Source organism: Pleurodeles waltl, chromosome 6 (genome assembly GCF_031143425.1).
Source record: "Pleurodeles waltl isolate 20211129_DDA chromosome 6, aPleWal1.hap1.20221129, whole genome shotgun sequence".
Lineage (NCBI taxonomy): Eukaryota > Metazoa > Chordata > Amphibia > Caudata > Salamandridae > Pleurodeles > Pleurodeles waltl.
In genome coordinates this window covers 657,715,254-657,727,417 of record NC_090445.1, presented here as the reverse complement: position 1 = coordinate 657,727,417, position 12,164 = coordinate 657,715,254, and the positions used below count along the sequence as shown (strand labels likewise).

The 12,164-nt window shown below is 44.1% G+C and overlaps 1 protein-coding gene across 4 annotated transcripts in view; it reads right to left on the bottom strand.

Moving 5' to 3' along the window:
- Positions 1-12,164, bottom strand: part of ADIPOR1 (adiponectin receptor 1) — a 156,706-nt gene that overhangs the window by 83,162 nt on the left and 61,380 nt on the right. The window lies entirely within an intron of this gene.

Below are 12,164 nucleotides of genomic sequence, written 5' to 3'. Positions count from 1 at the left end.
CCGCCCTCAAGAACGCTACCCGCGAACACCACCACCTGATCCGCGCTGCTAAAAGGAACTTTTTCACCGACAGACTGGACAAAAAAAGCCACAACAGCAGAGAACTCTTCAGCATCGTCAAGGAGTTCTCCAACCCCAACGCCGTCACGCCCTCACAGGATCAGCGACCTCCACGACAGCTTCGGACACCAGACCCAACCAAACACCACCGAAGCCGCACCCCCGGCCATCACCCTCAACAACTGGACCCACATCAACACTGAAGAAACCAAATCCACCATGAACTCTATCCACTCCGGCGCCCCTTCGGACCCCTGCCCTCACTTAATCTTTAACAAAGCCGACGACATCATCGCCCGCACCTCCAGGCCGTCATCAACTCTTCTTTTTCTTCTGCTACCCTCCCCGAATGCTGGAAACACGCCGAAGTCAACGCCCTACTAAAGAAACCTACGGCTGACCCGAGCGACCTGAAAAACTTCCGCCCCATCTCTCTCCTGCCTTTCCCAGCCAAGGTAATAGAGAAGACCGTCAACAAACAGCTGACCACCTTCCTGGAAAACAACAACCTGCTCGACCCTTCACAAACCGGATTCTGAACCAACCACAGCACGGAAACCGCCCTCATCTCAGTCACAGACGACATCAGAACCCTGATGGACAACGTGAAACAGTCGCCCTCATTCTCCTCGACCTCTCGGCTGCCTTCGACACCGTCTGTCACCGCACCCTAATCACCCACCTCCGCTCCACCGGGATCCAAGGCCAGGCCCTGGACTGGATCGCCTCCTTCCTCTCAAACCGGTCCCAAAGAGTTTACCTCCCTCCGTTTCGCTCAGAACCCACCGAGATCATCTGCGGCGTACCTCAAGGCTCATCACTCAGCCCGACACTCTTCAATGTCTACATGAGCCCCCTCGCCAACATCGTACGCAAGCACATCATCATCATCACCTCCTACACCGACGACACCCAACTTATACTCTCCCTCACCAAGGACCCCGCCAGCGCCAAGACCAACCTACAAGAGGGTATGAAGGACGTTGCAGATTGGATGAGGCTCAGCCGCCTAAAGCTGAACTCTGAAAAAACGGAAGTCCTCATCCTCGGCAACACCCCGTCCGCCTGGGACGACTCCTGGTGGCCCACGGCCTTTGGCACCGCACCGACCCCCACAGACCACGCCCGCAACCTCGGCTTCATCTTGGACCCTCTTCTCACCATGACCAAGCAAGTCAACGCCGTGTCCTCCGCCTGCTTCCTCACCCTCTGCATGCTCTGCAAGAACTTCCGCTGGATCCCCGCCGACACTAGAAAAACCGTGGCCCTCGTCACGAGCCGCCTGGACTACGGCAACACCCTCTACGCTGGGACCACAGCCAAACTCCAAAATCGCCTGCAACGCATTCAAAACGCCTCGGCCCACCTCATCCTCGACGTACCCCGCAACAGCCACATCTCCGCACACCTGAGACACCTGCATTGGCTCCCAGTCAGCAAAAGGATCACCTTTCGACTTCTCACCCACGCACACAAAGCCCTCCACAACAAGGGACCGGAATACCTCAACCGACGCCTCAGCTTCTACGTCCCCACCCGCCTCCTCCGTTCCTCTGGCCTCGCACTCGCTGCCGTCCTTCGCATCCGCCGCTCCACGGCGGGTGGGAGATCTTTCTCCTTCCTGGCGGCCAAGACCTGGAACTCCCTCCCCACCAGCCTCAGGACCACCCAGGACCACTCCGCTTTCCGGAGACTCCTAAAAACCTGGCTTTTCGAGCAGCAGTAACCCCCTCTTTCCCCTAGCGCCTTGAGACCCGCACAGGTGAGTAGCACGCTTTATAAATGTTAATGATTTGATTTGATTCCTTGTGATCCATGGTGGGGTGATTATTGAATTAACAAGACAGAAATAACATTCTCCAACTAGCTTGTAAATTTTACCCAAGTTAACTGGTAGACCCAAAAAAAAAAAAAAAAAAACATTTTCCTGTACCACATAACACTTGTGCAAAAGAAATGGCAAAGTTTTCTAGAGGTCAAGCAAACACTGAAAGCCTGGATTATGTCATTTGTACAGATCTATCTAGCCAAACTCAGAGGGATGGTAGATGGGGTATCACATTTCTTCACAACCCCAAAGCAGGTCTGGCCATGGCTAGATGCAGATGACCATGATGGCACCCCAGTGAAGTAACATTCACAGCAACACAGTAGATCGAAAAGTAGGCGGCATTGCATAGGCCACCTAACAATGGCCCCTACTAAAAAATAGGAGGAGGTCACACCTGTGGGCTTGTGAAACACTGCCAATACAAAATGGACTACGATTCAGAAGAAGGGGACGGGGGTACGAGACTTCAGTCTCAGGTAGTGACTCCTCAGTCCAGGAGGGCACCCATTGCCATTCTAATGCTGGTAGCTTCAGCATGCGCATATACGTCAAAAATGTGTCAAAGTTTGCAGACCTAACCTTACAGATGGAAAAACGTAACGCAATGGAAGGCCCCTGTAGCCCCACAACCCATAAGTGGATGAAGGATCTGCAGAAATGGGCTAAACACAGAGATGCAGGCAATGTGCCCGTTTGGAGAGGCAGAGGACTAGTAACAAATACAGAGCGGGTACCATAATCCTGGCATTGAACGCCAAAGCAGATGAGATGCCCTTGTAACAGCCCATGACGTATTACATACATGTGGGTTACATTTCAGACGTAACTTTAGGGAAAACAAAAAGTACAAAGAGGAGGAGAGACGAAAAGGTTGAATGTACATGCATTGCCTCTAGTCAGGGGCACGCAGCACAGATGGATATGGAAAGGATACAGGACTAGATTCCATTCTCCATTTGTTCGCAATATATAAGCACATCTAAGGTAAATGAAGGATGATTGAACACAATGACAATTAATGGGAAGATTCTACAGGTATTGTCTAGTACATGTTTATGTTGACATAGTTCAAAGCTCAATAATCAGTAGGGGTGTACTACTGTGGTACATTTCCATTATGTACCCAGAATTCAGTTCTAATGTACATACTGATGTGGATAACTATGTACATATATAAAATAACAAATAAAGCATTATTAAAAAAAGAGAGGCAGTCTGCTGAAAAGTTAGCAAGTTTGTTTTCATTGTGTGCTCACATGATCCAGTTCATCAACTGCATCTGTCAAAACCTTTTTTGACCAATTCCCCACATATGTTTTATTTTAGTTCCGACGTTAGCCAAACATTTTGATTTCACATCCATATATATAATCTACTTTCTTTTTGGGGCTTTCACTCAGTACTATTCATCTATTGATCCTCTTGTGGGCTTGTTTACATTTTTGTTTTCCACTCACTGCAGTGTTTAATAAGCAACAAAGGGTCAACACACTTATGCGATTGGCTAACTTCACTGCAAGTGATGTCTTTCAAAAAGTGCACATCCACATGTGGTAATTCCCTTCAGTGGCGGCGACTACTACCGCAATGAGTGCTTTTTGAGAAAAAAATATTTTTGCCTGAGCCCGGCCGTTCCCTGTGGCGTAGTGAAACTTGGGGGGTGGGTGGAGGGCAGGGGAAAGAGATGGGGGCCTGCAAAGTACATAAAGGGGCTCCTACCTCTACTCAGTCAGGAGCTCTAAGGTGAGGAGCCTGTTAACTGTGCAAGTCAGTGCGCGGTATGCACAAAAAACACAACCAAACAAGCACCGACAAAGCCAGAAGGCTGCCACACAACACCATATTGATAGATATGTTTTTTGACAATATCTATATAAATGTGGAGGGCCTCACTGATAAAGCACTACAATAAGCCATACCAATAAGGCTGTATGCATTATAAATTCATATAACATAACAATTCAACAGAATGGAAGAAACTCAAGAAGTATAAATACAAAATAAGGAAAGCAATTATAGCCCTGGCGTTAAAGCTGAAATTGTAGAAATATTTCATGAAAAATGGGATACACTTAAAGGAAAGAAATATAGAAAAAAAAAATCAAGTTTGCATCACCGATCTCAGCTCAGGCAAAGGCCCCACATCGAGATTTTCAGATCTACAATTTACTATGTCCTTGTTGAACTTTACTAACAAGACAGAACCACTTCAGAAACATTAGGTGCTGTGTACCAGCCTTTTTTGCAGTCCTAATTCTTTGAATTCCTGAATGCCTCATTAAAATTTAGATTTCATGTCAAAATGGCGGAAAACTTAGTTTTGCAGATGTAAGACAAGAGTCTATAAAAATGTTGCGTAAAACTCTTCAGAAACAAGTCTCTGCTTTCTAAAGGGGATGCACTGGTGGGTCCCTGAACAGGCTAAAATTCTGCTTATCCTGTGATGAGCACTGCCATACAACTAAGCTTCATAATAAGGGTGAAGGAATCCATGCTCAACATAAGTAGTCTAGGCTCATTACATGTGGTTTTTTTCAGATTAATTCATTTTTTTTTTTAGATTTAGCAGAACTGAGTAATGTCGAAGTGGCTAGACTCAGGCTTATGTAAATATTATTTGTTTCAGTTTTTTTTTTTTTTGAAGGAGGGGAAATTGTAAGGTAAATCTTTGAACTCTTGTTTTACTTACGGGGAAGGGAGGGGGAGACTGCTAGTACTCTCCCTACTTTTAATTAAGACATTTTCCTCTATTGCCTTTTTATCCACTTCCCTTTTTTATTTATTACTTGAACATGTCCATTTGTTTTTTTTAATTTACGTAGGGAGATCCAATCCTTAGCCAATCCCTTTCTATATTTATTTTAAAGTACACCCTTAGCTTAAGCTCTAAATGTCCCTTAGTGTTGCCCTTACTCAACCATTTTACTCACTTGCAGCAAAAACAAAAACAAAAAAAAACCTTGAATATGTTGAATGATTTTTCGGTTCCTGATTTATTTACCCTGATATTTTTTGCGTCAGAGTTAATACACCAGAAATAGAACACATCACTATTCGAGACACTTTGAGAGTTACCCTGCAAATAGTAGATGTATCAAATTATTAAGTAAAGCCTAGTATTATGAAGTGGCCATTTATATGGCTCCCTGCAACAAAGATGTTGGATGAGACAGGAGAGTTCCACATAATTAATGTGATACACCTTACGGGCTGCACAACTGCTGGCACGAACCTAGTTGAGAGTCCTGAAAAAGATGTCTACTACTACTGATGAAGGAAAACAATATTTCCAGAAAGCCTGCATCTTTAATAAGGGATTTTTAGGGAAAGCGCTGGTTACTCATGTAAACACCTTCAGTAGCGTAATATAAACTTAGCTCGCTTAACCCCTTAGCTGCTGGGCCTTTCCCCCCCCAGTGCTGAGCCCTTTTTGGCTATTTGGGGTAGTTCGCGCTTAGGGCTTCATAACTTTTTGTCCACATAAGCTAACCACGCCAAATTTGCGTCCTTTTTTTCCAACATCCTAGGGATTCTAATGGTACCCAGAGTTGGTGGTTTCCCCTGGAGGAGACCAAGAAAATAGCCAAAATACAGTGAAAATTTAGTTTTTTCCAAAAAAATGGGAAAAAAGGGCTGCCGAAGAAGGCTTGTGGTTTTTTCCCTGAAAATGCCATCAACAAAGGGTTTCTGGTGCTGAAATCACTATCTTCCCACCTTTCAGGAACGGGCAGACTTGAATCAGAAAACCAAATTTTTCAACACAAATTTGGCATTTTACTGGGACATACCCCATTTCTACTATATTTCGTGCTTTCAGCCTCCTTCCAGTTAGTGACAGGAATGGGTGTGAAACCAATGCTGGATCCCGGAATGCTAAACATTTCTGAAAACTAGACAAAATTCTGAATTCAGCAAGGGGTCATTTGTGTAGATCCTACAAGGTTTTCCTACAGAAAATAACAGCTGAAATAAAAAAATATTGAAATTGAGCTGAAAACAACAGCCATTTTTCTTTATGTTTTACTCTGTAACTTTTTCCTGCGATGTCAGATTTCTGAAAGCAATATACCGTTTTGTCTGCTGGACTCTTCTGGTTGCGGGGATATAAAGGGCTTGTAGGTTCATCAAGAACCCTAAGTACCCAGAGCCAATAAATGAGCTGCACCCTGCAGTTGGTTTTCATTCTATACTGGGTATACAGCAATTCATTTGCTGAAATATGAAGAGTGAAAAAGAGGTATCAAGAAAACCTTTGCATTTCCAATATGGGATCGAGATAAGGTTTTGAGGAGCAGTGGTTATTTGCACATCGCTGAATTCCGAGGTGCTCATACTAGCATGTGAATTGCAGGGCATTTCTCAAATATACGTCTTTTTTACACACACTCTTATATTTGGAAGGAAAAAATGTAGAGAAAGATAAGGGGCAATAACACTTGTTTTGCTATTCTGTGTTCCCCCAAGTCTCCCGATAAAAATGATACCTCACTTGTGTGGGTAGGCCTAGTGCCCGCGACAGGAAATGCCCCAAAACACAACATGGACACATCCTATTTTTTTTATAGAAAACACAGCTGTTTTTTCCAAAGTGCCTACCTGTAGATTTTGGCCTCTAGCTCAGCCGGCACATAGGGAAACCTACCAAACCTGTGCATTTCTGAAAACTAGAGACCTAGGGGAATCCAAGGAGGGGTGACTTGCGGGGCTCGGACCAGGTTCTGTTACCCAGAATCCTTTGCAAACCTCAAAAAGTGGCTAAAAAAACAAGTTTTCCTCACATTTCGGGGACAGAAAGTTCTGGAATCTGAGAGGAGCCACAAATTTCCTTCCACCTGGCGTTCCCCCAAGTCTCCCGATAAAAATGATACCTCACTTGTGTGGGTAGGCCTAGCGCCCGCGACAGGAAACGCCCCAAAGCGCAACGTGGACACATCCAAGTTTTTGGAAGAAAACAGAGGTGTTTTTTGAGAAGTGCCTACCTGTAGATTTTGGCCTCTAGCTCAGCCGGCACATAGGGAAACCTACCAAACCTGTGCATTTCTGAAAACTAGAGACCTAGGGCAATCCAAGGAGGGGTGACTCACGGGGCTCGGACCAGGTTCTGTTACCCAGAATCCTTTGCAAACCTCAAAAAGTGGCTAAAAAAACAAGTTTTCCTCACATTTCGGTGACAGAAAGTTCTGGAATCTGAGAGGAGCCACAAATTTCCTTCCACCCAGCGTTCCCCCAAGTCTCCCGATAAATATGATACCTCACTTTTGTGGTTAGGCCTGGTGCCTGCGACAGGAATAGATCACACAACGGTCAATGTTGGTCCTTACATGAGGCAGCTGTTGACCCTGGGGTGATCCATTCCTGACACAGGCACTAGGTGGGGCACTCAAGTGGGGTAGTGTTTTTATCAGGACAGGTGAGGAGTCACTGGGTGGTAGGAATGTTGTGGATCCCAGCATATTCCTGTAGTTTGTGTGACAGAAATGCGAGAAAAATTGAGGTTTTTTTCAACATTTCAGCTTTGCAGGGTATTCTGGGTAAGAAAACTTTGGGGAATCCACACAAGTCACACCTCTGTGGACTCCCCCGAATGTCTAGTTTCCAGAAATGTTTGGGTTTAGTGTGTTTCTCTATATGGCCGCCGAATCCAGGACCAAAAACACAGGTGCCTGCCTTACAAAACCAGTTTGTTTTGCCATAGACAATTTTGATGTCTCCACAATATGATTTGGGTATTGGAATTTGGGGCTGAACTAAATTGGTGAGCTCCCAAGAGAGCACTCTCTCTCTGCTTGCCGCCGCATTCACCTGCTCTCTGGGTTGGCCTAACCCACTATTACCCAGTTGCACGAACAGCTTGCGAAGGGACAGCAGGACTGTCCTCATCACCTCCCTCATAATGTACTGGAAGAGGAGTTTTCGAATGGGACTCCTCTGACTGAAAAATCACTCCCAGAGTCTGCGCCATTGTCCTATCCCTCAGATGCTGTCTCAGTATCTGATGTCTCAGGCTCTGATCCTATGTCAGAGCGGTCCTCTATAACCCAAGTGCAGGCAGCAGTCATCCATCAAGATGCCATCTCTGCTATTGGCTAAACTGTTGCTCTAAAACACTAGCCTACGTAGACAGTCACAAAATCGATGGTGTGTGTGAGATACGTGCAACAGTAGAGGCCACCTTACCTGCGCTTCTTCCCTCAATCAGCACGTACTTTCAAGACACTCAAAAAACACCTTGTCACATACCATTCGTCACAGTCTTTAGCACCTCCTGCGCCCAGTCCAACAATCATTATTGGTGCTCCCACTCCCTCCTCCTCGGATTCCCTCATTACCACCCAGCAAAAGTGCCCTTCATCTCTCCATAGACTTTGCTAATGTACTCAGCTATTTACATAAAATACAGATGTGCTCTTTGCAGTAGGCATATAAACCTTCTGCGCTTCTTTATGGCACTAAAACTGCCACTAGACAAGTCGGACCCTTTTCCCCCCAGGGAAACCACACACATATTGACAAAAGTGATGTATATATGACAGCCAACCACCCGAAACTCAACTCAAGCAAAACCGAAATAATCCTCTTTGGCCCTCACCAAAAAAACCTGAGACCCCCCCCATGGTGGCCCACCACGCTAGGCCCTGCACCCGCCCCCGCCAACTACGCACGCAACCTCAGCATCATCCTAGACTCCTCCCTCTCTATGACCCAACAAATCAACGCTCTTACCTCCTCATGCTTCAACAAACTCCGTATACTGAAAAACATTCAAATGGATCCCCACAGAGACCAGAAAAACTGTCACTCACGCACTCATCAGCAGCAGGCTTGATTACAGAAACGCCCTCTACGCCGGCACCACTCTAAAACTCAAGTGCAAACTACACGCATCCAGAACTCAGCAGCACGACTCATCCTCGACCTCCACCGACACGAACACATCTCTCCACACCTCAAATCCCTCCACTGGCTCCCCATTGACAAAAGGATCACCTTCAAGATCCTCATCCTCGCACACAAATCACTCCACAACACAGGCCCTGCCTACCTCAACGAGAGTCACCTTCCACACCCCCACACGAAACGTCCGTTCAGCTGACCTCTCTCTCGCCTCTGTCCCCCGCATCAAACACACCACCACCGGGGGCAGATCCTTCTCCTACATTGCACCCAAAACATGGAACGCACTCACAACCCACATTCGCGAGACCCAAAACCTACTTCTTTTCAGGAAGGGCCTCAAAACCTGGCTTTTTGAACAGTGAACCTCCTAGCCCCTTTCCCTCCCCCCGTGCCCCCCCCAGCGCCTTGAGACCCTCACAGGTGAGTAGCGCGCTTTATAAATCTCTTTGATACAGATCTACCTATATATATATATATATATATATATATATCTATATCTATATATCTATCTATCTACATAGATATATCTATAGATATATCCATGTACCTAGATATATCTATCTACATAGATATATATATATATATATATATATATATACATACACATATATTTTTTTTTTTGTTGTTGTATGGTTTCCTTGGGGGCAAAAATGGCCCCCAGGGAAACCCTACAACATCTAAAAAAAAAATTGCCCCCGCAGGGGGTCACCCTGCCCACGGGCGACCCCCTGTCATTTCATTTTTTTATTTTATTTTTTAGAAGAAAAAAAAAATCCCCTGGGGGGGGGGGGGGGCAGTGGGGGGGGGAGGTGGCGGGGGGCATCTTGTAATCTTAGTCTGGTTCTGTAGCTTGCCTCAGCAGTATCAGGTGACAGGTGACTGAAATTTTAATATAGAGAGCGCAAACTCACAAGTGTATCAACTTAGACTCCAAGAGAGCTGACCTGATGCACAGACAGATTTTCTTCACTACCCACTTTAAATTCATCAACAGAGCTCTATCTTTCTTTTAAAAGGCAGAAGTCCCACTAGGAAGACCTCCGACTGGGCATCACTTAAGCTAAGCTATTTTTCAGCAATCCTGTGTTACTGGTTACACCACTTTAAAACTCTCAAAAGTGTAAGCTAAAAATATCATCTGTACAGTTATGAAAGACTTCTTCGTAGACTGCAGATGCTTATGACCGGCTGGATGTAAAAATAAATAGAAGCTTTGACACACAGGTCCTCAGTGGCTCTTCAAAAAGTACTTTGCCTCAGGTTTCCTTGAATGTACTGACACTCAATGGTTTATCACTCAAGAAGAATCTAAACTACACCTTAGCCCGTTCTGACACGACCCCCACATCATTGATTGACAAAACGGTGCCAGTTAGATACTGGAACCAGACACAAAGTCCCACACAAAAACATACACTACAATGCCACCCAGTCTAAAACAGCAGCCATACCTGCATAGCTATGGGTACACAGACACTTGGCAAATGGTACCCTACTGAACTATTCAAAGTAGTTGTTGGATTTCTTTCAAATTAGTACTGTTGTACAATGCTCTACGACTGCTCTGTACCTTTGGCAGGTAACTATGCATTACCTGAATGGTCTGCCTCTTAGTTTAAAAATCAATACAGAATGTTATAAAAATGGTAGAACACTGCAAAGAGGTTCAAAAGCCTCAATCTGAGGGTTTCACTTATCTACAATGTTGAGAACAATAGACAAGGCATGTATAAGGGCTGTTTCCATTCCTACATCTGGATAAAATCCTAGTTCTTCATCTCCAAATTGGACTGCAATTCAACAGTAGCAACCTTCTCAAGGATCTTTTTGCATAAGAGGGTCATTCAAAACAGATTGATAGTTTTGGCCATATTATAGCCCATAGATAAATATTTGAAAGAGAGGTGACCCAGGCTTGTTTTATTTTCTTTCAGGGTAATTGTTGAATTAAATGTAGCATGACTGACTTCTGTGATAAAAGATGCCAGGTTTTCATAACACTCCTTGATTACCTGAAAACATTATGACATTTGGTTGAGGCTTGTAATCATAGAAATGACTTCCAATGCTGTATAATCCTGACAATGACTGACTGCCACACATATTCCCTTCCCACTAGAAGGTCTTCCTTTTTGATAGGATTAGCTAAAGCAAAAGCTTGCTGCTTCACAAAACTTTATCCACACAAACTATTTGTATGGCGTCACACAATTACTCTGAAATATTCACAGGTGTTAACCACAGGTCTGCTTTCGGGTTGAGAATTCTAAATACGTTTTTGATTGAGCTCCCAGCTACCAGCATTTTATTTAGAAAAAGAACAAAAAAATTATCCAAAATTGACTTTCAATGTTCATTCTGCCAAGCTTGCTTTTATCCTTATCTCAATAATCACCAAGATTAACACTGGATAATTAAACTTGGAGGGATTAACATCTGAGCCCTGTGTTTTAATTCTTGTCATTTATATGAAGACAGGGTGTTCATGAACTGCAATTTTAATGTCACAATTTTAACTGAAGATGACAGTGATGCATTTGGCATCATCTTTTAACAATAACCTAAAAAACGTTTTATTTTTTATTTATTTTTAAATGTACATAATTAACAAGGGTGTCCAAAAATCCCCATTCTCTTTGATTTCTTTCAACTATGCCCTACTTTTAATTTAAGTTCTACCATTTAGGTCAGAATGTGTCACTGCCATTCCAATTCGCTAACTTTTGGGAGGTACAACTTAAGTAGCTACAAGTTCAGCTCACCTGAGGAATCATGAATCTGTACAACACCACTATTCTACGAGAGGATGATTTCCGCTTCCCTGATGGATAAGGAAATGTCTGGAAAAAGTGCATTTCTTACCTATCAATGAAAGTGTATCTGTCAAAAAAAAGACACTTTGCAACCAACGTGGTGTGAAGAGGGTCATGCTGTAGAAGAGTAAGCGATACAGTGAAATCCACTTCCACCAAACACCAGCAGTGCCCCAACAATTCACACTCCATTAATTGGTGGAATCATCTACACTTTGAACATAATGACTCTTTAGGTCCATCTTTACCCTAACTGCAATAATATATCTTTCATATTCATCACAGCACATTCCCAATATCTTGAGACCTATTATTTGACCTAAGGATAATAGTGTGCCCTAATACCAATACCCCCTCGCTGCCCGCCTACAAATGAGGGGAAATGGGGATTGGGAGATCAATGTATCTAAAAAACAACCAATAATACATGTGAGCCTAAGGCAAAAATAAGCAATAAAAACATACACTGTGCTTTTTTAACAGTTTAGAGAGGGGGGGGGGGGGAATCATAAACGAGTACAAAACAAAATAACTTATTTCCACAATGCAACCATAAACCAAAT